General features: G+C 43.1%; 1 protein-coding gene and 1 non-coding gene across 4 annotated transcripts in view; both read left to right on the top strand.

The window, feature by feature from the left end:
• The first annotated feature begins 1246 nt into the window (after nt 1–1246).
• On the top strand, nt 1247–1353 carry LOC125084156 (U6 spliceosomal RNA). Its single transcript, XR_007122513.1, has one exon. It is a non-coding gene; the product is annotated as a U6 spliceosomal RNA (small nuclear RNA).
• Nucleotides 1354–19950: 18597 nt separating this feature from the next.
• ABCA1 (ATP binding cassette subfamily A member 1) overlaps nt 19951–26069 on the top strand; it is a 128537-nt gene continuing 122418 nt past the window's right edge. For 2 of the 3 annotated variants that reach the window (XM_047701039.1, XM_047701042.1), the window contains exon 1: nt 20023–20268. The gene's annotated coding sequence lies outside the window, so the exon portion shown is untranslated. The other variant, XM_047701041.1, reaches the window with a different exon arrangement.

Raw genomic sequence — 26069 nt, 5'->3', positions numbered from 1 at the left:
CTGACTCACTGAACAGCTACCCCTGTGGATTCCAATTAGCAGTAGTTTGTACTCTTTCTGGTTAGACTTATAGGCAAATCTGAAATCTTCAGGATTCCTGTAGCCCGTTCTGAGTGTGGGTTGGAAGCGCTCAGACAGCCCTGGAGGCACTCCGTAACCAGCTGATCCATGACTGTCTGGCTTGGGCTTGGCCAGACCGAAACCTGCACTTTGTGGTTCTCCTCACAGAAGGTGCCTTTGAGGTGTGAGATAAAAAAACAACGTAACTACATAGTGTATGGAGAGGATGCTTTTTTGAGTTTCACCAAAGGTGTTAACCTCTAAAGCTGCTACTGGTACACACACACACACACACACACACACACACATACACACACACTGTGCAAAGAGTCTTTAGTCAGGAATGGAAGCCAAGATTTCATGTATAGACCAAGAAAGGGAGAGGTGGCATTCTTAGAAGGGAGTTGACAGGCGATAGCTGTAAGTTATACCAAGATGCCATGATGGTATAGTGGTTAGTACTCTGCGTTGTGTAAGTTATACCAAGAAAGCAAAGAAAGGCCCTGAAAAGCTATGTGAGCAGTTAAGGATCCTGCTTTTGATTAGCAATACATAAGTCTTAAATTTTATCCTTTTCTGGGCTGCCCCCCTTATCTAGAGTAAGTGGAGTATCTTAAAAATTGTTCCTCAGACTCATTTGTGCATTCCGAGACCGTGACTTTATAGGAAGGTATGATTTTCCTCATTCTGAGCGACTGAATTCTATTGCTGAGGACACTGAGACAAACTTTGTCAAGTGTAGACTGGGCACATTGTGTCTCCTCCCACGAATGTGAAATGGCACAGGAAGCAGAGACCCACTTTGAGCCGGGGAACTTATCAGTAGTACCTGTTTTCCTCAAAACAAATCCCAAATCTCAAAGATGGCTCCATTTTGGGGGGAAGGGGTGGGCAACATGTGTGAAGGAGGGAGGGAGATACAGGCCTCTGGTTATAGAATGAGTAAGTCATGGGCATAAAAAGAAGAGCATCAGGAGTAGTCAGTGATATTCTAATAGCGATGTAGTGGGACAGATGGGAGCTATACTGGTGATGAACATAGCACAGTATATAAATTTGTCAAATCACTAAGCTGTACACCTGAAACTAATGTGACCTTGTAGGTCAATTTTACAAAAAAAAGCGGGGGGCTCCATTTTTTCAGGGAAGCTCGTTCTTCCTCTGAACTTGCTCTTCAAAAGCTGAAGCTCTCACTCTGGCAGCACATATACTAAAGTTGGAAAGCTGAAGAGAAGATTAGCATGGCCTTTGTGCAAGGATAGTATGCAAATTCATGGAGCGTTCCATATTTGAGGCTCCTGGGTGGCTCAGTTGGTTACGCGTCCAACTCTTGATTTGGGGTCAGGTCATGACCTCAGGGTTATGAGATCGAATCGGGCTCCCAGCTCAGTGAGGATTCCGCTTGAGATTCTCTCTCTCTCCCTCTCCTTTTTCCCCTCCCCCTGCTCGGCTCTCACTTCCTCTCTCTCTAAAATAAATAAATTTTTTTAAAAAAGCTAGAAGCATGTTTCATTCTTTCACCTACATTGAGTACATACAGAGCACCTACTATATGCCAAGATCGGCACATTCATTAGTTAATTAGCCACTGTCCTTATTTTCAGGAGTGTCCTGGGAAAATGGACAGCTGTTTGCAGTATGTATAGCTGCCTAAAAAGCCAACGAAACCTAACACTGAAAACAAAACCAATAATTAATTTTGCTCACAAATCTCTAATTTTGGCAGAGTTCAGAGCCCCAGCTTGTCTCTGTTCCGTGTCTTCTGGGAAAGGGCAAAGGACAGGGCCGGAATCCCCCGAGGGCTTGCTCACTAACCTACCTGGAGGCTGCTGCTAGCCGTAGGCTGACGTCTTCACTGGCACAACACCTAAGTGTGGCCTCTCCATATAGTCTTTGCAGTTCTTCACTACATGATGCTGTTAACTTTCCCATTTAAATTCTGTACTTCTAGGTGCAGGATGTTTTTGCCTTCAACTTGCTTGCTTTGAGTTTTGAGATGTTGGCTGAGTAACATGTGGGAAGCCCACATGTCTGCGTAAGAGTGTCATAATTTGGATGTGTGTTCCAGATACTGTTGGTATGTGCAGAGCCTGTAACAGCTGTAGCTGGTGCCCTGCTCCTCTCCCCTCTACCTACCCATGCTCACCAGCAGCTGCTCCGGACCTTTCCAGAGCATGGACAGCTTCCCACCCCACCCAGCACCTTCTTCTCTTTTTCTCTGCCTGGGGACTCTCTTGGCACTCTGAGGAACACACAGACCCTAGACCGGTTCAGCCCAGAAGTGCAGGGACATCGGCATCCCTGGGGCAGGGGACCATCCTTAACCAACAAGAGATGGAAATCAACGAGTAAATACAGCAGTCTTCCCAGTAGAATGATTCAGAGCAGGCCTGACTCTGTTTTGCATGACTTGACTTGGCCGACTTGAGGGCGAGTGCCTCAGATTTTGCACCCTCTTCTCCCCGCCTTTGTCCTGTGATTCTGAGGCAAGTTCCTTACAGTTTCTGAGAGGGTTCCCAGCAGGACTGAGCCCCAGTAGCTCGTAGTTAATGGCTCTGTTATTCACACACCCTTTACTGATGTTTCTCCTCCTGTTCTCATCTCACTTTCTTGTTCCTCCTTTCACGCTGGGGTGTACTGGGGTTGCCTTTCGAGTACAGTAGGAGTACCCATTTCCTTCTCAGCTTCTACTCCTGCGGGGATCTACATGTAAAGCAGGCTTTGCTTCGGAATGATGTTTTCTTCCCCACTCAGCAGTAATTTATTTAAGCACACGATCAGCTTATGATATAATTCCAATAACTGTAAAGTTTTATCCTCTCGGAGACAGAGCTGGAACTCAGATGCTTCTGGTGCTCAAGCTTGGGCAATTCCTTTCTTCCAAAGGCTTCTTTGTACGAGTTCAAACACATTTGCGTGGGCACTTTTTGTTTTTTGGGTGATTGAGGAAGGAGTTGCCAGATGTTGCGCCTGTGTCCTTTTTTTGGCTGTTGTTGTTGTGTGTGTGTGTGTGTGTGTGTGTGTGTTGGTGGAGAGGCACTGGGGAGGTGTGAGGGGAGATAAAGACCATACAAGGCTAGGAAGGCAAAAATTGTCTGGAGAGTTGCCTTAAACTTTTCTCTGACTTTCCCTCATGGCTGAAGGCCTGCTTGTGAGCCTCTGTGGGAATAGTGCCAGAGCAAGAAACAGAGTTTGTATTTCATGAGGGACAGGGAAGGCTTGGGGTACGCACACTCCTGCTTTGGGACCAAAGTGGCCAAAGGCAGCACACAATGCACCACACGTGCCCTGCTCTCTCCTTTTCCACCTCTACCACTGCCCCAGCTGGCAGAGTGCTGCTCCTGGCTCAGAGACCCGTCTGCAGAAATGAGTAGAACTTGGTGGAGAATCAGGGAGGACCCAAGGGAGGACATGGCAGCTGGACTAATAGAGTCTGCACCTTCTATGAGGGGCTCATGGAGGGGCTCCATGAGACGGTCCCTGAGCAGGACCAAACAAAAGACCCTGAGAAGGGAAACTCTGTGGAGGGGAATAAATTCCTGAATGAGCAGGTAGAGACCCTGAGCTGACCATGTTTGGGAGACTTTGCTCTCGTGACCTACTTTGTACTCACTGGCTGGCGAAACCTGGGCTCTTCAGCTTTTTGATTTTTGCTACGAGCTTGCTGGCATCCACGTGATTTCATCAACCTGTGGGACAAAAAAAATCTTGGGAGTCAATTATCCCTCTAGACAGAACTCTAGCTCTGTCACTAACAATAACATGGGACAAGTCACCCGATTTCTCTGTGCCTTAGTTTCCTTCATCATATAATGACCTCATTGGCAGGATGAAAGCTGAAGGTTCTTTTTATTAAGTATTTTTTATTTTTATTATTTTTTAAAGATTTTACCCATTTATTTACTTGAGAGAGCAAGTGAGTGGGAGAGAGGGGAGAGAGAACCTGAAGCAGACTCTTGGGCCGAGCACAGAGCCCGAGGCAGGATTCCATCCCACCACCCTGCGATCATGACCTGAGTCAGAAGCCTAACCCACTGAGCCACCCAGGCACCTGCAGGTTCTTTTTATTCTTTTTATTTATCTTATTAAGTTAACCAGAGTTCTTTCTCCAGAAAGTGTTGTCGGATAGAGGATGTCCCATCACGTGGCTCCTGCCTTGGAGTTTGGAAGTGGCCCGTGGGCCTGGGATCCTCTGTGTCCTACAGAACGCTTAGAAAGAATGCCAGGTTACGACAGACCCTGTGGCATTGAAGAAGACTGTCAGTTACAGCTTTGCTTTTCCTCTTTGAGGCTTTATCTTCAGTGTCTGAGAGATAACCCCTAAACTGATGTGTTATTGTCCTTGAGCCACCATCCCTCTGTTGGGTTCATCATAGATCATAAATGTGACCATGAAACGGTTTGCCAAACTGGCAGCACCCGTTTGTGGTGAGTTTGGAACGAACCTGAAAGTGCCTCTTGCAGTTGCCTGCTTCTTCTCCTCCTGGCCCCTGATTTCTCTCCCATGCTTTATAACTGACATCTTTTTAGTGTTTTGACTCCCCACGGAGTTGGCAGATTGCTGTTTCAGAAAGTTAAGTGGGGTGCCTCGTGTGGAGGCGTGATCTCATGGTACCCCTGCTTTCAGGAGTGGAAAGCTCATCCTCACAGTGTCATCCTCTGGGAGCCGTAGGCCAAGACATCTCCAAGTTAGTGGCCTCTGCGGGCCTAGGCTGTGCTCTCGATGGCACTATTGATCTGTCTGTGAGCTGTTCATTCATTTCTGATTAGCAGTGAGGCTGGGCAGTGATCACACAAGGCCAGTCTGATGATAGGAAAATGCTGCTCTGCTTCAGAAGCAATTTTTAAGGAAGGGTATTATCCCAAGAGTGCCTGGAAAGACTGTTGAAAGAAAACAAAAATCACATGTGATCTAACCAGAGGGTCAGTGGGAAAACACATGATGAGAAAAAAAACTTTTAACAGCATATTATTAATATCTGAATATGCCCAAACAACCTAATAACATTAATATCTACTATTTTTTGGATACTGACTATCAGTTATGTTCCAAGTACTTCTGCATATACTGACTAATCCTTACCACAACACTGCTGGGCTGATACTATTATCCTTACTTTATAAACGAGAAAACCAAAACACAGAGATGGTGAATAACTTGGCCAAGGTCACTCAGCTACTAAAGGGTCACTTCTGGGATTTGAAACCAGACCGTTTGGTTTCAGAGTGTCCACACTTAGTCACTCTAGTGCTTGAAGAGCAAGGATGTGTCTGTCCACCTGGCAAGTGAAGAAAGGAAGGTCATTAACTAGAAGTATATTTCAGGCCAAATTAGAAGTAGAGTGGACAGCTTAAACTTACACAGTGCAGTATGTCAACTATATCTCAATAAAACCCAAAAAGAAAAAAAAAAAATTGGAGGAGCCACAGTTAATCCAATCCCTCTGGCACAGCTTCTCAGGCCTCCCTGAGCCACCTCGGCTAGGTTTCCACCTCAAAAGCTGCCTCCCCATGCTGAGCGAATTTCCTGGGCTCCAGCCACAGTAGGCAACTTTGTCTACACCCACCTTGGTTTGCTCAACTCCCTCTGCTTTTATGTACCTTTACACACCCTTCCTGGAAAGTTCTTCCATCTAAGTTTGGAGAAATCCTCAGCTCTTTGGACTCAGCTCGAATGTCAACTCTCCTTGAGACTTTCTCAGGCCTTTGAGGCTGGGTTGTTGCTCATTTCCTCCCCACCTGGCTTATCCCTTCACCATAGCTTGTTTCCAGTGATACTGTAATCGCTCTCTCTCTCTCTCTCCTCACTAAGCTGTGAGCTTCTTCAAAGCATGGTAGCATCTAGCACTGTGTGTGGCACGTAGCTGGTGCTCCGTAAGTGTTTGCTGAAAAAAATGCCTGAAGCAAGTGTGACCATCGTTAATTATGGACCTTTAGAGAATCTGTCTTCAAGCTAATGTAAAGGACTTTATTTTGGGCTCTAATTATCCCGATAATTTTCTCAAGCCTTTCACTTATTTTGGCTTGTTTGCTTAAGTTGTTGACACTTCATTAATATTTGACAATTTGATGCTGTGATACTAATGTATGAATTAAGCAACCACTCTAACAGTGATGTTGACAATAAAACATATATATGCATAACACCCTTATTTTCAGGGTGAGTCATGAAACCCTCCCTTTTCTTTCTACCAGGTAGGCGGGTGTGCAGGTAGGACCTGTAGGAGGATATGGTGTTTCTATACTGGACATGGCAGGAGTTGAGAATTTTTGACATAACTAGTGAGCATCAGAGCATCTTTTTTTTTTTTAAGATTTTATTTATTTATTTGACAGAGATTACAAGTAGGCAGAGAGGCAGGCAGAGAGAGAGAAGGGGAAGCAGGCTTGCCACTGAGCAGAGAGCCCGATGTGGGGCTCAATCCCAGGACCCTGGGATCATGACCTGAGCCAAAGGCAGAGGCTTAACCCACTGAGCCTCCCAGGTGCCCTGCATCAGAGCATCTTAAAGTATTTAAACATGGGATTCATTTGAGAATAATCTATGTATAAAATATAAACACACCATTACTTGGTTTTACTAAGGAGGGAAAATTACAACTGATAACAAGTTCTTCCTTTGCTCTGAGGTAGCTCTATTCTTTCCCCAAATAGGTGCTGATGGGTCAGGTATGCCTGACTCAGAGTGACTGAGGCCCCTCAACTTTGTCTTTTCTCCTCCTTTGTCATGGGGCTTACCTTCTCCTGCTGCAGTGCACTGATACGCAACCATCTGGTTTGTGCAGACTTTTACAGACTCCTTTCTCCTTTCTTCTAGTTTTTCTTTACTGTGTTCCTTTCCCTTGTGCAGTTTATTCTTTTGCATGTTAATTTTTTTCCCTTCCATTGTTTGTTTTCTTGGTTCTCCCCAATGCTTGACCCCCAGTCTTGGAACCCTCAGCCTCTCCCTTTATCCTTCATTATTACTTTTAGGGCCACCTTTGCTTGGCTCAGCATTAATCCTGTTTACTCACTAAAAATCTTTTGGGGTGTATGGAGTCTAAATCAGGAATTTTAGTAATGAACTCTAGATTTTTAGAACGGTCATCTTCTCGCCTTCTCTGGGGAAGGAGATGGAATTACTAGTGACATTTTCAGGGAGAGTCTCCCTCCACCCTCTCTTCTCTCCTTCCTCAAAGAATCAGAAAACATCCCTGTTCATGAAATAGCTTGCCTTTTTTTTTTTTTTTTTTAGCTTGGCTTTTTTACTTTAAAGCTCAGCAGAACATTTTACGTAATGTTTTGATGTGGTTGTATAAAACTGATCCTTGCTGATAAAGAAACTCTTTGAAAAAAGTTGTAATTTTCAAACAGTGGGTATAAGCTGACCACCTCGACTCTACCCCATTTCTCAGCCTCTCCTCATTGGCTGGGCTGCAGGTGGCTGGTAATAACAAAATTGAATGTTTACCAATTTATGCAAGTGCTTAAGGAAGTTTGATTATTTCTATAATGTTGAAACAGAAAAGGAATCTGGAAACATCAAAACCAGAAACCCTAAAGGGAAAGATAGAGCTTTAAGGCAGTGAAAAAAAAAAAAGAGAGATGGCAGTCTGGGAAAAATATTTGTGACACATGTAATAGTTGAATTAAAATGCTTGGTTTAGCAAGAGTCTAACAAATAACTAAGAAAAACACAAACATTTGGAATAAAAAGTTCAATGAACATACGAAAGGGGTTCCATTTTATTAGTAATTAAAGAAAATGTAAATTAAAACAGTAATAAGTTAGATTGGACATAGTTTGATAAAAGGGTGAAAAATGAGACATACTTATACCAGTGTACACCTACTGGGAAGGCTAAAATCAATCCTGACAGCACCAACTGCTGGTGAGGATGCGGAGCAGTTTGAATCTCATACATGCCGTTCGTGAGAAGGCAACATGGAACAGCCCCTCTGGAAAACAGTGTGGCAGGTTTTCCTAAACTTAACCATACACTTGCCACATGACCCAGCGATCCGACTCCTGGATATTTATGCTAGAGAGATGAAAACTTGTATTCACACATACAAAAACTGTATGTGACTATTTATAGCAGCTCTGTTCATAACTGAAAAAACTGGGGAAAACTGCCCTTCAATGGACCAACAAACTGTAGCACACCCATATAATGAACTCCTACTTGGCAAAACAAAAACAAAAACAAAACCTGGAACTATTGATACGTGCTACAGCTTGGACAAATCTCAAAGCATTGTATGCCGAGTGAAAGAAGCCAATTTCAGAAGGTTTCGTATTGTGGGCCTCCAATTTTGTGATATTTTTTGAAAAGACAAAAAATTATAGGGACAGAGAATAGTTTAGGGGTTGCCAAGGGTTTAGATGCTGGGGAGGTATGCTTATAAAGAAACAGAACAGGGGAAATTTGGGGGAGATGAAACTGTGCTGATTATGGTAATGGTAACACAAATCTATATATGTGTTAAGATTCATAAAACTGTGTACCAAAAGGAAAAAAAGCACGTTTTCCTCTATGATAATAATAAGAAAAAAATCCTAGGCATTCTCGTCCCCATTCATGAGAATATACATTGGTGCCAAATTTATGGAGGATAATTTAGTCATTTGTACCAAAATGCAAAGTATATCTATTCTATTACCAATCCCACTTTTGCAAAAATATTCTAAGGAACCTTTGGCACGTGTGCAAAGATAGTACAAGGATGTTCATGGCTGCATTTTTTATGATTATAAAAAAGAAATGGAAACTATATGTCTGTGAGGATTTGATTTCAAGTTATGATACATATGTACAGTGGGAGATCATACATCCATTTAAAATGATGTAAATCTACACTTTTTACATGGGCAAATGTCCATAATTTATTATGTGGTGAAAATAATAGTTTACAAATTGTGTCTATGGCATGAACTAGTTTTGTCCAAATATGTATTCATAGAAAAAAAATCTGGAAGAATGTACACTAGGGACATAGAAATCATCTCTGGGTCATGGGCTTGTGGTGAGCCTCACTTTCCTTTTTGTACCTTTGTAGTCTTTTCATCTTTACATCTTTGTTATTGTGTGAACATTTGACTAGGAGCATGTATTAACTTATCTAGTTTAAACATTCATTTTAATTTTTACAAAAACTCATGCAAAGTTTGAAGGTTTGAGTTTTAGACCATGATAAAATTGTCCCAAGTCAAACAGATGTGTTCAAATATCAAGGACTCCACAAAAGTTTAGTCTGTCTATATTGTATACCACATATGCTGTACTGCATACACTATAATGAGGGCATCTAGCTGCATCTAGGACTGCTGAGACCAACAGTGTTATTTCCACTGTTTAACTTTTCACCCTTCAGTAAGTGTGAGTTACCAACACTCTCCCTCGTTTCTTAGGAGCTGTAATTCTTGGACTAAAGGAACATAACCTCAGGATGCTTATATGGTTAAAACCCAAATAATGTACCTTGTTTAGTACAAGGTGTGATTCTATGCATATGTTGATTGGGAGGATAAAATGGAAAGGTTATCTATTACTAAATTTAGAAACTATGTCCTGATAGATTGATGGTTGATTTAAATATAACTTCTTGTCAAGCATCTGTTTTTAGAATCAGATTACTATGACTCTACAGTTTTCCTTGAAGTCTCACAGTCTCACATTTCTGTTTGCCTTTGCATGGTTTTAAGAAAATGAAGAGTGTGAAGCTGCAAATGTAGTTCTCGTTGTGTCATATTTTATATGACACACTGGCCATTTCACAGAAATAGAAGGTGACAGACAAATCCCTGAAGAAATAATTGTCATTATCTCCTTGAATCTTAGCTCATTCAGAACTCTTCCCCAACACGCTCATTTGGGAATGTCTCTCCAGCTGCTCACATGTTTTTCTCCTTTGTTTCTTCTCCAGCTTTGCCTTGCTGACCACCCCCAGTGGAGCGCTGACTCCTTTTCATCTTGCTTCTTTGTTTATCTCCAGGGTTTAATTCAATAAACAAAGTGGCTCGGACCAAACTTTGGGCTCTTCTGGGTATGGACATGTTCTTTGGTGGCATTTTTCATTACCAAAAGAGAGTGTTGTTTCTGACCTCTCTGACTCTTCTCTGCTGACTTTTCTAGGCCTTTGATAGTAGTGAAGGGTGAGATTTTGAGGAAGTGGGGTTGCTTTCATTAGAGGTGGTAAAGCCTTTTATTGTTTTGTGTCTCAAGTTGTGTTTGGTCACAGTTGTAAGAGTGTGCCTTAAAAAATCAAACTGGTGAGGGGCACCTGGGTGGCTCAGTGGGTTAAAGCCTCTGCCTTCGGCTCAGGTCATGATCTCAGGGTCCTGGGATCAAGCCCCGCATCGGACTCTCTGCTCAGCAGGGAGCCTGCTTCCTCCTCTCTCTCTGCCTGCCTCTCTGCCTACTTGTGATCTCTGTCTGTCAAATAAATAAAAATAAAATCTTAAAAAAAAAATCAAACTGGTGAAAGCAGAAAGTCTAGGGTACCATCTGGAAGGAAAGATGTGATTCCTGTTATTGATGCAGACATGAGAACTATGTGGTAAAAGGACTTCCAGCTAGGTTTAATTTCACCAAGATTTAGGTAATTCACTGCCTACCCCACTCACATGCTCAGCCACCTCTCCTGACCCCCTCCTGGGGTATACAAGGTACTTAGTCTTTCCTGTACCACCACACCTCCCCCAGGAACTTTTAGGCCAACAGGCTGCAAACTCAGAAGCCTAAAGGGGCTGGGCCAGTGGTGTAGCGTAATAAGTCTTGCTGTTTAAGAAGACAGGGATTAGTGGGGACTGGAGCAAAGTGAAAACAGCATGTTCCTTCCAATGAGAACCTTTTTTCTCAGCATCAGCCAATTGTTGCTGTGTGGGCATGGGCCACATATGGTCAGATCTTCCACCTTTTGAAAAGAAGCCAAGAAATCAAGATTTTTGTGTCACATTTTCTGTCTTATGAACTACTTCAAATAAAGCACAAACACATTTTGGCACCAGCTGTGTGTCAGAGGGCTGCCTGTAGCCATGGGCCAACAGTGTGCACCTTCTGATGAAAACTAACATGCATGAACTTTGGGAGTCCAAAAGCAGGTGCCGCTGAAGGCTGTTTGGAGATCAGGACCAGCATGGACATAATTCCAGCAGTGGGCAGGGTACATGGGACTTCAGTAGTACCTCTGTTGTGTGTTAGCAACAAAACAATTGGTTGCTAAAAATTACAGCCTGATTAGCCTCTCTAGATCTCTTTGGAAGCCCTGAAGGCTTTTAGGCAGTTCTCAGGAAGGAAATCTCAAGAAGGAGACTTTGGACATCCTTCTAATAGGCAAGTGGGGTTTGAGTAATTAAAGATTAAAAGGAGATCTGACCATATTGGAACCCCAACCTGGTGAGGTGGTTTATACTAGTGAATCCAACTGAAAGTATCAATTTAAGAAACCTACAAATTAGAATTTTGAAAAAGAGTCCTATTTATGAAGTCATTATTAAGCACCGAAGAATGATTATACTGTTTTGGGGGATGATAATAACAATAGTAACAATAAAAATGGTAATAATAATCCAACTGCTGTCATTTATTGAACTTCCATATGCCAGGCCCAGGGCAAGTACTTTACATGCACGAACTCATCTAACACCCGCAGCAACCTCACAGGGCACATTCTACTATTACTTCCATTTACTAGCTGAGGAAACCAAGGCACAGAGAGGTGAAGTAACTTGCCTGAGGACACACAGATATGTCATACAATAAGGAATATTCACTTAGCAGTGGATCCCTTGGATTAATTTAAAATCCTCTCACTTTTTTTTTTAAACAGTTCATAAATCTACTCACCAAAAGGTTCTAGCTGTCCTAATCATTTTCATCTCTCCATATTCCTTTCTGTTCTTCATTACCGTGCATGTGTTATTCTAAAATATTTTAGGGTTTACTGTTTCCATGTGGTAATTTATGGTTTGCCTTTCTGTGGTTGTAAACTATATCCTCCCACCACTTATCTACAAACTCTCCTCTTAGTGCCATTTTTCTTAGCTAAAAAATAGTGTATGTTCATCATAGAAATTTCATAAAAAATAAGACATATGTGAAAAATATCGCTCCTAAAACTATCATCCGCAGAAAAGAACTGTTCACTTTATGTGGGACTCTTTCCATTCTTTTCTGTGTACATACACTCAACTAAAAAGCCTATGAATATATTACTAATTATTTTTACCAGATATAAGTAAAATATACACATAACTGTAGCTTTGCTTTTTTTTCCAGTTAATGTCTGTCGTGAGCCATTTCCCACATGACTCTCTTTGAAAACATTATTTTTATTTTTAAGACTACATAGAATTGTATCATGTGAGTTTACCGGAGTTGATTGTAGAATTTTCATGCCGTTTAATAATTACATATTTTTAAAATGTTCACTCTTGCAAATAACATAGGGACAAACAGTTTGAACATAAGTCTTTGACCATATTTGTTGATATTTCCTTAGAATAAATTCCTTCCAGTAAAATTGGTGGGTCAAACCCTCTGAATACATGTTGCTAAGTTGCCTGTCAGAATGTTGGGCCAATTCACAGGTCACTAGCACCCTCGGTTTTAGGATCTTCATGTCTATACCATTTCCCTCTTCCCTTAATCTCTGATTTTAATTCGTTAAATATCTTAGGACTAGGCCCTCAATTTAGCTTTCTTTTCTCATTCCAGTGTGTGTCCAGGACAGCCTGTGCCCAGCAGGAAGTAGACAGATGTGGGAGTTTCCTGCTGAGCTCTGTTGGCTAATGGAGTCAATCAAAAAGAAACCAGTTTTAGGGTCAGCTCTGTTGGAAGCCCCAAGCCTTTGGGAATGAAGCTCATTTCCCACTACTTTACAACTTGTGAGTGATTCTGCACGTGTAGGTTTCTGGAGCAAGTAACCAGCTAAGAAATTGCTTGGATTTCACTGTACAACATCCCTTACTACAAGCGTGACCACAAAGAAGGGACATCAAGCCCTGCTCCCATGGCATGGTCACAACATGATACCTTTGTCTTTGAGGAGACAAAAATATTCATGCCATCTAGATAATTTCAGAAGCCCTGGAGGGTACCGGTGCAAGGATAGGTCAAACCAATACAAGGCCACCGAGGGGTCAACAAAGGGAAAAACCATTCCTCAAGGAATTGTCCTCAAAATGCTGAAGGGGAAAAAGAGAGGCTTGCGTCTCTAGGGGCTTAAGAGAAAAGGGGAATCTGGAATTTTCTAGGATTTCTTTGTTTTTAATGACTTACTCTCTTACTGATATATCAGAGAGAAGAAAAGTTCCTGGCTAAGAAATGAAACCAGTCCTCCCTCCCAGAAATCACAGCCAGGAATATGAATTCTTAACAGGTGTCAAAAAAGCACACTGAGAGGGAAAAAAAACAAAACAACACACTGAATAAGGAGAGAAGAATGCACATACATCACTTCTGTTATGATAAATGCTTGATTTCTTTTAATCCCCAGAGTCCAATTATTTTCTTTCCAAGCTTAAAGGCACTGTCTACCCTTTGAATCTGTTGTTACACTTACAAATGGCTCTGAGCTGATGGTATTATTTGCCCACTAATTTGGGTACTTAAAAAATATCTGTCTTTAATAATTCTCTCTCCTTCTCTTTCATACACCCTGTGTCCCACACCTTTCCATCTAATAAAGGAAGTGGTTTCTGTACCCTTTCTCTCCTCTGTCCCTTTGGCGTCCTGTTTCTAGAAGCATAGCACAACGGAGTTAGTTGTGTAACCCCACCCACATTCTCCAGTATGTACTCTGCCCCAGGAGGATTAGGGGCACAGATGAGTAGGGTTTCCCAACATGGGGAAGCTACTGGGGCAGAGACTGGGAAAGTTTGTGGAATGGGGGTTGGGTAGAGGTGAGATAGGGATGGGGGCTGGGGAATGGAGGAGGAAGCCAGGACTACAATTAGGCTTCAAAGGCTTTCAGATGTCACGTTTGCAGAGGCCTTTGTTGGCTTTCTTAAGGAATTGAAGGCATTTTTTCTTTGTAAGCAGTGGAGAACTAGGAAACTTTGGGTGGGGATGGGGAGGAGATATGATTAGACAGTTTTTGTTTTTCTGCTGGTTTTCTTAGCTTTTTTCCTCCCCAAGCAAAAATAACTCCATTGTAGCAGGGAAGATAAATAGGAAGGGGAAGAAACTAAAGGCAGGAATAGCAGTTTGGAGGTTACTACAACACAGAAGCCCCGGGGCCTTTGGCTTGGACTTTGGCAGGGCAATGGAGAAAGGACAGATTTAAGACATACTTAGGGAGTCCAGGTGACCTGACTTTGGTGGTTTTTAGAATGATAAGAGAAAGATGGAGACAGAGAGAGAAAGATAGAAAGTTAAGCAAGTATGACTATGATTTCCCATAGTCACTGAGTGGATGATGATGTCATTAAATGACATTAAAAATAAAATGCAAAAAAAAATGCAGATGGAGAAGGGCAAGTTAAAGGGAAGATAAGAAAATTGCTTTGGGGGTTTACTTGAAAAGTGTCCTGTTCAGTGTTGTGCTAGTAAGTGTTAACAACCTCCTTTCCAAAAACAGAAATGGAAAGGGAAAGGAAAATAAAAAGAAAGCCCTGATTATATCCAATTTCCAATGATGTAAATATTCTCACCGTTGGCCGAGTTTTAAGCTAGCTCCATGGAAGTCACTCATCGAAGAGTTGAGAGGAATATACACAGACCGCTCTTCTGAGCAGGACTGAGCTGACTCTAGCGCGCGGCTGGTCCTGTGGGATGCTCTGCTGTGCGATATGGAGCACAGTCTGGGAGCTGAGCAAAGAGAAGGGAGCTAGAGATATGCGGTTTACGTGAAGCCATGGGAGTGGAGCATGTAGAACTAAAAGGAGAAAACCAGTAATGGGAGACATCTCTATAAGGAAAGAGGAGTCAGAAAAAGAGCAGCTAAAGAGACAGGAGAGTCGAAAGAAAACCAGATTCATGAAATACAAGAAAAGAACTAGTTTCAGGAAGGAAGGTGTGGTTAAAAGTGTCAAGTACCAGAGATCAGGTAGCCTAAGGACTTAAAAGAGGTCATCGGCATTACTAGTGAAGCTGTCATTCTGTGTTTGAGATATTTTTCTATTTTTCTACATTGAAACTATTTTGTAATCTTAAAAAAGACAACACATATGCCTCTCTTTTTCTTTTTAAGGAGATCATGAATGAGTTTGGACAGAACACACTCAGTGGTGGCAGCAGGAGTTGGCCTGAAGTGGGCCGGAGAGTTTTGATAAAAGGGAAGGAGCAGAGATGAAATTTGGCTATTAAGAGAAGGAATTTGGCTATTAAGAGAAGGAGTCCTTAAAGGGTGGTATATTGGAAGGATGGCTTTTTTTTTTTTTAAGATTTTATTTATTTATTTGACAGAGAGAGATCACAAGTAGGCAGAGAGGCAGGCAGAGAGAGAGGGGGAAGCAGGCTCCCCGTTGAGCAGAGAGCCCGATGCGGGGCTCGATCCCAGGACCCTGAGACCATGACCTGAGCCGAAGGCAGAGGCTTTAACCCACCTTAACCCACTGAACCACCCAGGCTCCCCTGGCAGGATGGCTTTTAAAAAGAATTATAAGTCATTGATCAACTAGTAATTCAGGGGATATATTATATCTGTCTATAATTCAGGCTAACTTGCTGATCCCAATGACAAGCAGAACAAACATCTTACTCAAGTCCAGAAGCAATAATGGTTTTGTTTTTTTTTTTTTTTAAAGATTTTATTTATTGGGGCGCCTGGGTGGCTCAGTGGGTTAAGCCACTGCCTTCGGCTCAGGTCATGATCCCAGGTCCTGGGTTCAAGCCCCGCATCGGGCTTTCTGCTCAGCAGGGAGCCTGCTTCCTCCTCTCTCTCTGCCTGCCTCTCTGCTTACTTGTGATTTCTCTCTGTCAAATAAATAAATAAAATCTTAAAAAAAAAAAAAGATTTTATTTATTTATTTGACAGACAGAGATTACAAGTAAGCAGAGAGGCAGGCAGAGAGAGAGAGAGGAGGAAGCAGGCTCCCTGCCGAGCAGAGAGCCCGATGCAGGGCTCAATCCCAGGACCCTGGGATCATGACCTGAGCCGAAGGCAGAGGCTTTAACCCACTGAGCCACCCAGGCGCCCCAGCAATAATGGTTTTGAATGTTGCTTACATGTCAGTAGGAATCACATTAATACAGAAGGCAACTGATTGCATTGGCCCAATTAAATTGAATTTGTACGTATTCAGAGCCTGTGTGTTTCCTGGTTTACTCCATAGATAATAGTATTCCTTATATATTTTTAATTTGAATATTGATTGCTTGATGATTTGTGTCCAGCCATGTGTTGGAATTAAACTGACTCAAATATGAATGGTAAGTCCTTTTATTCCTTCTTATATGAGGAAAAGAATTACCTATTTTTTTTTTACCCTTAATTTTGAGGCACCTCACATTCTCCAGGAGTTCTCAAAAAATCCAGCTATTAGGTCTTAATTGTAACACATTAAGCTTGAAAAGCTATTTTATTTTTTAGAATACTTTCTTTTTTATTCTTCATTGACTTCCTGGAATACTCTATTTTTTCAGTTTCCAAAGGAAACCAAAGAGTGTGCGTACCAACCAAAAATACATGTGTAGTGAAAATCATTTATGTTTTAAACAATGTGTATCTGTACATTTATGCAGACCACTTAATAGATATTATCTAACAAAGCAATATCCAAACAAAGCCTTTTAGGCAATCCCTAATTTAAAAATCTCAATGGAGTGATAAAACGGAGCTTTTCTGAAGTTCCATGACCTCTAGCGGGGTCCCCAAGGCCACAGCTGCCTGAAGGGCAGCAAGTCTGTAATTAGAAGAGACACCAGGGTGATCTCAGAATAGAACTTCCAGCGACCTGGGCTACGTTTACAGAATCAGCTTCTCTAGAGCAACAGCAACAAAGAAGGGCCTTCCTACTTAATGTTTGGAAAAGGTCACCTGATATGGGGACTTGGGATTTTTGGTGTTGGTGTTAGCAGGAATCAAAAGAGTTGGAGAAAAGCTCACTACGGCATACTCAGGAACAGATCCATGCTACTCAAGGGAGTGCATTCGCACTGACACTTTCTCAAGAGACACATCCCCTTATACTCCAACTTTTGGAATTCAGTATTTTTGTCACATGAACCCGTCACACTTGCAAAGTATGGGCTTGGTATCTTCAGACGTAAGTCCTTGGGTCACCTCGCTAAGTCACTTAGCCTCTTCAGGGGCTTGGGCTCCTTTATTGGTTGAAATCATCAAGACTAATAAACATGTTTCAACGATTACATGTGTGTTCATGTGTTCGTTGCAGAGGTGAGCAGATTCTTGACACCACAGATTGCTAGCACTTAGTTAAAAATGGTCATGGGGCCACCTGGGTGGTTCAGTCAGTTAAGCGTCTGACTCTTGATTTTGGCTCTTGTCATGATCTCAGGGTTGTGAGATCAAGCCCAGGTCAGGCTTGGCATTGGGTGTAAAGCCTCCATGAGATTCTCTCCCTCTCCTTTTGCCCCTCCCCAACCCCTACCTCCCTCTCAAAAAAAAAAAAAAAAAAAAAAAAAGGTCATATTTGGTGTTGGAGCCATAAACTTTTAATTTTAATTTCAAATCAATGGCTATCCTCTCTCTGGGGCTTTTATTCTTCTTGGCTCATGTCTTTTCTCTGGAATCCTATCTTTGTCTTGTACAGAATTTACAGTCACTCATTCTCCAGTGGCACATTCTGAGGGATTACTTTAATAGGTGTTTTCTTGGGAACCATAGCCTTCAAAATTCCAAAAACCATGATTTTGGTGGTGGGATTTATTTAAAAAAAGACTTTATATGTATTTATTTATTTGTCAGAGAGAGAGAGAGAGAGCACGCGAGCACAAGCAGGCAGAGTGGCAGGCAGAGGCAGAGAGAGAGAGGCCTATCCCGACGTGGGACTCCATCCCAGGACCCTGGGATGATGACCTGAGCCAAAGGGAGTGGCTTAACTGACTGAACCACCCAGGGATCCCTTGGTGGTAGGATTTTAAGCACTGTGACAGGTGGGTGGAGGGTGGGTGATAAGGCAGGGGATGGAGAGTCTGGGACACCTATTCAATTCCCTGATCATGCTTGGAATCATGGTATCAGCTCCTCCAGGAGATTTCCTTTGTATCTAGAGGGCCAGAGAGTTTACTTTTAACTCTTGGCAAGACCTGGAGTTTAATGGTTTGGCATGGGAAAAACTTTATAGGCCATGACTGGTATCTGAAAATGACACTAAAAATCAGCTAATAACACCCTCTTTGTTTACGGTGTCATTCTTCCAAGGAGGTCAAATGAACAAAATTCACTTTCAGAAAATCCCTGTGAAGCAGGGAGAGCATACATAGTCTCTTTCTTTTACAGATGAAGGAATGGAGACAGAAATTTGTACATCATGGGGTTTGGCCACATTTGACTCAGAACCCAGTCTGTCGGCCAGGGTTATCCTTTGTGCCAAGGCAAGATGCTCACCCCAGGCTTCAGAAGGCTTGACTCTGGCCCTCCTCAAATTTCAACCCTTCCTAAGGGTGAGCCATCCACATGGCCAAGGGGCCATGCCACCAGCATTATGACTACCCAGAATTCCTTGCCCTAAGGCCTCTAAGTGCACTTCTGGAGCTTGCATGGGTCTCCTCACCACATCTGTCCTGAGTATCATCAGAACCACTGATGTGTGCACCTGCCCAGGTTGTGGCCTTGACAGTGGTGTAGTGTGGTGTAATGTGGAGGGACCTTGTGCAGCTAGGGTCCACATGCACACAGTCGAAATTCTCCTGGAATATGACAAAGCTGGAGGTGGGAAGAGCAGGGCTTTGGGGGCCCACCGTCCCACTGTACCACTTTCTTGCCAAAAGTCAGGTCAGACTATGAGGAGTCCTAATGTGAACCTGCCCTTCCAGGTTGCTTCAAATACATCTTTGTCAAGGTAGGAGACCTTTATCTTACAGTTTGTTGGCTTGATTTATGACTTAAATATTTAGACAAAGTATGTGGGCCTCCGTTTGTACTTCTGGCTCTGTCCCTCAAAAGTGGGCGGTCTGGGGCTGACTGTCGTGGCCAAGCCAGAGGAGGAAGCTGGAGAACTGGAATGGCTATATAATTTCACAACTGTGATTTTCTAAGCTGCACTTTGCAAATCTATAGAAGCCAAAACACAGGCTCTGTGTATTTATCACTGGGGCTCCGACCAATATAATGAAAATATAAAGGGGACTGGTTCACTGTGCCATTTTTTTGTGGCCTCCCACCTCCCCCCAGTTTGCAAAGAGAAGGAGGAAGAGGCTTTTCATTGTCCCTTCCACAGACCTGGGAGGCCCAGGCTGGGAATCCCAAAGGCAATAAATAAATCTCCTATTGAATACCAAAGTCAGGGTTTGGGGTGGAAAACAAAAACTGCTAATTATCCGGAGGCTGTCCGTCCTCCCCCACACCCTGGGCATTTGAAATGGAAGGCTAAAGGGTTGGTGTCCTGAGGGGTTTTGGCCCTCAATCCCTCCGATTGGGTAAAGTAACAAAAGAAAAAAAAATGCTGAAAGCAGGAGTTTAGAGGAAGCGATTTCCACTCATGCTATTGGCCTGGCCGAAGGAAACGTGGAGGAGACAGTCTCTGACTCAGCCCCAAGCCCCAGGTTTCCCGCTTTTCCTAGGCGGGCAGGCTCGGGCAGGGCAGGGGGCACCCAGCCTGGACCCGCTAGGCCAGCAGCGCCCCCCACTTCCTGCCCTCCGCCCCCAGCCCTGCTGGGAGCAGCAGGACGTCGCCCGTTTAAGGGGCGGAGCGCGGCTCCACGTGCTTTCTGCTGAGTGACTGAACTACATAAACAGAGGCCGGGGAAGGGGGCGGGGAAGGAGGGAGAGAACAGACTTTGACCGATAGTAACCCTGGCGCTCAGCGCAGCCGAATCTATAAAAGGAACTAGTCGCGGCAAAACCCCGGTAATTCTGAGGGAGAGTGAGTGGGGCAGAATTACCCCGCCGAGCCCAGCCGACACCTCTCTCCTCGGGAGCAGGTGGGCAGGGCAGGGGGCGCCGCAGGACCGGCGCAGCCAGAGCCAATTTCTCGGGGCCGTTTTGCTCTTTTCCCCCCTTTAAAATTTTATTTTATTTTATTTTTTTCCTTTTCCCCTTCTCCGGAAGGGTTTTTCAAGGGGTGGGGGAAAAAGACGCACGCACAAAAGTGGAAAACAGGTAAGAGGTTCTCCAGTGACTTGGGCGTTATTGTTTTGTTTCGGGGCCGAGGAGGCTCTAGGAAGCGCTGGGTTTTGGGGACTAGTCCGAACCCCCACCTCTTGCAGCGCAAGTGGGGCGGGGGCGGTGTAAATTGAGAGGACGTCCTAGGACGAGCTCCAGCGACCCAGAGACGCTAGCGCTGCTGCGTTCGGGGCTCACCCGGCGGTGGGGCCGGGGAAGCATCTCTGGGCGTGGAGACCCGGGAGCCGTACCGCGGGCTCAGTGCAATTGTGTGTGTGTGTGTGGGGGGGGGGTGGATTCTGGTCTTACTGGGGGCGCTGATGCACGGGGTGGGGGTGGGGGAGCGGAAAGGGGCAGCCCCAGCTCCGAGCGCTTCCCTTTGTTCGAAGAGCCTGAGCCGGCTGGAAACCCCTCTGGCTGGGGGTCGGCCGGCGCCCACCGGGACGAATGCCAGCACTGAGTCCCCAGTGCGTTCTTTAAGGAGCTGGTCTGAGTCGGGGTCTGACCTGGGAATCCGCCCCGTCCGCCCCCGGATTGGAGAGGCGCGTCCTTGTTCCCCAAGAACTCTACTGGGTGGTGTCCCAAACGGGGTCTGTAGCGCTGTTGATCACTTGAGGCCTCGGGGGCTTTGTCTGACTTGGGGTCCTGCGTCTGGTCCCCGTGCGCTCACCCAGCTGGTGTCCCTCGCGCAGCGAGGGGACGCGTTTTGTTCCTTTTAAAAACAAAAGACTTGGAAGAAGAGCCTGCGGAGACCTGGAGCTGAGATGCCGGTTCCCCTACCCCCCCCCCCCCCCCATCCTTCCTGCCCTTTGCCGTTTAGTCTCCTGGGGCGGCCTCAGGCCGGGCACGGATGGGGAAGCTGGGGCAAGCCGGTGCCGCGGAATGACCGGGAGTAACCCCGGCGGGCGGCGCAGAACTCGAAGCTCCGCCGCGGGGCTGGGCCGGGTGGGGATGGGGGAAGGCTGGGCTCCGGCTGCCGGTGACCCCGGGGGACTGGCCCGCAGCGCCTCCTGTCCGAAAGGCCTGGGAATCGACCCTGTGGTTGGAGGGGGGACCGGGCTTCACAAGGGGCTATCGCTTTTGGGTTCCGACTAAGATCCGGTGAAGACGGGTGGTTGGAGATTGGGAGGAAGTCTGGGGGATCAGGCGAAAAGGCCGTTTTTTTTGTTTGTTTTTTGTTTTTTTAATCAGAATGTTTTCCGATTCCCAGACCCTTGTTACATGAGAAGGTTCTTGGCGTGGGCCAGTGCCATGGATGTGTGTAGGTGTCTGTTTTTCAGCACTTAATCTTATGGAAGGAAATAAACAAGGTGTGCGTATGCGTGTATGTGTGTGTGTGAGAGAGAGAGAGATGGAGAGAGAGAGAAGCATCAGGCTCTGGAAGTAATTGGCCCTTATCTTTTGCAGCGTAGATACCATCACCTTTTAAAGCCCCAAACTATTATTCAGTGACACTTCACAAAGTGAGTGGTATATACATTAACGTAAAAGAGGACAAATTTGTTATTATAAAACATTTCCCTGGTGATGAAAATCAGCAAGTCACTTTTTAAGGCCCCACCTGCACCCCCCCCCCCCCCCCCCCCCCCCGCCCAGTACCTTACAGCATTTTCCAAGTTCAAAGGCAGTCTTACTGGTTCTTTTAACAATAGTTTGGGACCCAAACATAAGTTTTGATCTTCTTTTCAGACAGAACTTAAACCCTAACTAACAAAGTGCTTCATTTCTCATCTCCCCTTTTATTTCAGCCCATTTTCCCTCATCCCTACCACAAAAATAATGGAGGCTTTCTGCTGTTTGAATCATTCCCTTGAGACACTTCTCCCATATCAAAGAAAGTGTGAAACGTGAAGAATGTTTTGGAGTAGAACCTCTTCAGATAGAATAATAATTTTCAAGTACAAAGTTTTCATTGTCAGCCTGTTCCCCAACTGCTCCTATAAAGCAAATAATTCATGATAGAGTTAAAAAAAATATATTGGATATGCGGGGAGCCTGGTTTAACCATCTCTGCCTTCAGCTCAAGTCATGATCCCAGGGTCCTGGGATCGAGCCCTGCATTGGGCTCCCTGCTCAGCGGGGAGCCTGCTTCCTCCTCTCTCTCTGCCTGCCTCTCTGCCTGCTTGTGATCTATCTGTCAAATAAATAAATAAAATCTTTAAAAAAAAATATTGGATATGCAGAGCAAATTGGTATCTACTTGGAAAAAACAAAAACAAACAGCAGTAGAATCAGAGTGACTAGGCTTAATGATAACCACAATCCATTTAAGGGACAAGAATTGCAATTCTAGTCAGAGTAATTCCCTTGCAAGGACAAGTCTCATGTTCCAGAATAACATAACCTGATTTTGAAGGGGCCACCTGTGATACGTGTGTCTCCTGTCCTCATGAGCTTTTGAAATCCCAACTCTCCTAAATATTTTAATTTACATCTAAATAGAGGCCTATAATGGACACGTTTTTTACTTAGGGGATATTTACAGTTCATGTAAGACTATGGTCAGTCTAGGATTGAAAAAGGGTGGTTAGGGCTTGGTTGTTTTCAACCTCTGCTCTAGGAAGTCCAATGCTTACATTATTAAAAATGAATGAAACTCAGCAACACAGCTTTTTATTATCTTCAGTAGTATTTACCTTATATGGAGAGAAGTTGGAATATTTTTCCATCAAAAAAATTTGTTTAGGGATCTGACCTCCCATCAACCAAGTGACTTATGCTAGGCTCATAGTGATTGAGAATTGTCAATAGTTTTGCTATTTCAGTTTTTAGCTTGTAATTAAGTGACATTACCTTAGACTCTTTAATTATGAACATTTTGGAATCTAGAAATTACCAGTAGACATGTGGTTTTGTATTTCTAAAATAGTCTCAAATCCAAATACATTTTCATTTACTGTCTGGGTATTAAATAATGCAAGTAAAATGCTCTTTATGGCTGTTACTTTGGCATCAGCTTTTAAATGATCTTTCTGAAAATTTGTTTTATTTAACTGGTCTGGGAGAGGGCCTACATAAAAAAAACGGAGACCCTCTTCATATCTGCATGTGGAAATAATCATAAATGCCAACGTTATTGCAATGTTTATTTAATAGACACTATATAGCACTCTGTACCAAGCACTAGTCCAAATGCTTTTCAAATTCTAACCAATTTAATCTCTACAGCAAGCCCATTTATTATTCCTGTTTTACAAATGAAGAGACTGAGAGGTTAGCTAACTTGTCCCTGGTCACACGTCTTGTGAGTTGGCAAAACTAAGATTTGAACCCAGCCAGTGAGTCCCAGAGTACTTTAATGCCCACACTAAACGTTGAGGTGGGAACAATTTCAGCTGCTGTAAGCAGAGGACTTTTGAGGATGCTTGTTATGTTTATGGTACATTCATCTGCTGGAGACCTTATCAGACTCTACAGCCTGTATCGTATTTCCCTTGTTTGTTGGGAGTGAGCCAACCAAATTCTCTTCAGCTTGGGACATAGGTTGCACAGGGGATTGCGACACCATGGAAAGAACAGACAATAAAATTTACTCAACTCGAATACTTTTCTTGGTTTAAAATGAAAATTTTACTATTGCTTCAGTCAGGTATTTGTGAGTAAGTCTATGCTATCAAAGTGTTTTCCTGTGTAATACATATAGAATGGAAGGGCAGAGTATTTGGCCATAAAAATCTAAGGAACAAAAGACAAAGGAAGGAGAACCATTAGTTTAGCTGTCAATTCTAACATGGGAGGATTTTTTTTTTTTTTTTTTTGGTTGTAGTACAATACAGTTCCTGCTTGTTCTATCCTTAATTATGTTGTGGATCTTTTGAAATAAGCTATTTCTCTGTTATTGCTATTACTGTCTAGGAATCAAATTTAGCCGTTTCTTAAGGCATCTTTCTTTGAAAGTAATTACAGTTTCAAAGTCTGCTTTGTAAAAAATTAAATTATGATAGCAAATTAGAAATCAACTCTTAGAAAGTAAAAGTATTTCTGCTCGGTTAGAAGCAGTTTCATTTATTGTTGATTTACTGGGTGCTGAATGTTGATTTAGGCATTTTACATGATGATTCGGTTCATTGTCATGAGAACAACGTGAGGGTAGGTATTATTATTATCTTCATTTTACAGAGGGGGAGACTGAGGTATAGACAGGTTAAGGAGCCTGCTCATGGAGTTTGTTAGGTAGTGAAGCTGAGGGTGGATCAATTTCCATGCATTTACCAATATCCAGGTAAGGACTTTGTCAAAATACCCAGTTTTGACAAAAGAAATAGTAGCAAAAGGCAAAGAGTGATTCTCCTTTTCATCTGGTTATTTTAACCCCAAAATAGTTTCCTGGATAGGTGACCAGCGTACATGCTATTAGAATGGTACATTTTGGAGGTATTTAAGGCCAGAGAATGAAAATCTCATATGTAAAATTGCTTTCAGATAGAGTTTCAGTTACTCTGCTCTCCGTTGAGATGATAAACTGTAGGAAAGCAAAGGATTCATGCTGACAGCAAATTGCAGGTGCATCACACATGGGTCCTGGAACAAAATAAACTTTGAAGTCCTGTCTGTTTCCATTTTGAAAACTTAACTTTAAGAACTGATTTGAATGCCATCCCTTTCGTAAGCTGGATTCCCTCCTCCCTGCCAACAGAGTGAAAATTATCCCCTTCTTTTTTACTCCCGTAAGATTGGATCACTGCAGTGTTCATGCCATGTATTTAATTGAATTCTTTTGTTATAGTTAACATTTGTTTGTATTCCTCTTGAGTGTATGCTTCTCCTTGAGAACGTCTTTGATTCATTCTCCCCAGTCTTTAATTCAACCCCCTTGATGCGAAAGGGGTTCAATAAAAGCTGACTTGAATGAGTCAAACAAAGACAACAGGAAACTAATGTTTCCTTGCTGTATTCTAAAAGACAAATTAGAATGATGGCATAATTGTAGAAAAGCATTAGAAATAGAGGGATGTGAGTTATAATAGTTAATTATGAGTTATAATAGTTAAGGTTAGGTTTATGATAGAGATTGAAAAATGTTAGCCCATAGTCAATTTAGGCCAGCTTAGTTTTTTTTTTTTAATATTTTATTTATTTATTTGACAGACAGAGATCACAAGTAGGCAGAGAGGCAGGCAGAGAGAGAGGAGGAAGCAGGCTCCCCGCTGAGTAGAGAGCCCGATGCGGGGCTCCATCCCAGGACCCTGGGATCATGACCTGAGCTGAAGGCAGAGGCTTTAACCCACTGAGCCACCCAGGCGCCCCCCAGCTTAGTTTTTGTAGAACAAACAATTCTGGTTCCATTCAATTTCATTTCTCTTTTTTGAGGCAGCTGTGATTTGTGAAAATGCTTTAATTTGTGACATCTCACTGTCAAATACTTTGATTTGCACATTAATTAATTTTTAAGACAAGAATGAGATAATTCACCAAGTAATATAGAATTTAAATACTTAAAAAATAACAAAATAACCTTTTATGCATAAGATCTGTTTTTCATTCTGTGTGTGTGTGTATGTGTGTGTATGTATGTGTGTGTATTTGTTTAAAACTACAGCATTTTCTATGCCAAATCCAACTTCCAAGAAGCATTTGGAAGCCAAAGCATTTTATCTGGCTAGTCTTGAAGTCCAGATGTTTTATCATAACTGGTATTTAGTGTGGGACATTTCCCAGAAAAAAATTTTTACATATATAACCAATCATTTATTGGGAGAGGATTTTTAACGATTTTGAGCATATAATGAAAACAATGGATTCTCTTCAGAAAAAATATACATAGTCATGTACATTTCAAATTTTATGTATAATTACGT

The sequence above is a fragment of the Lutra lutra genome, chromosome 13 (assembly GCF_902655055.1).
Source record: "Lutra lutra chromosome 13, mLutLut1.2, whole genome shotgun sequence".
Lineage (NCBI taxonomy): Eukaryota > Metazoa > Chordata > Mammalia > Carnivora > Mustelidae > Lutra > Lutra lutra.
Note: the sequence above shows the minus strand (reverse complement) of the source record. Positions and strands in the feature narration are given on the sequence as shown.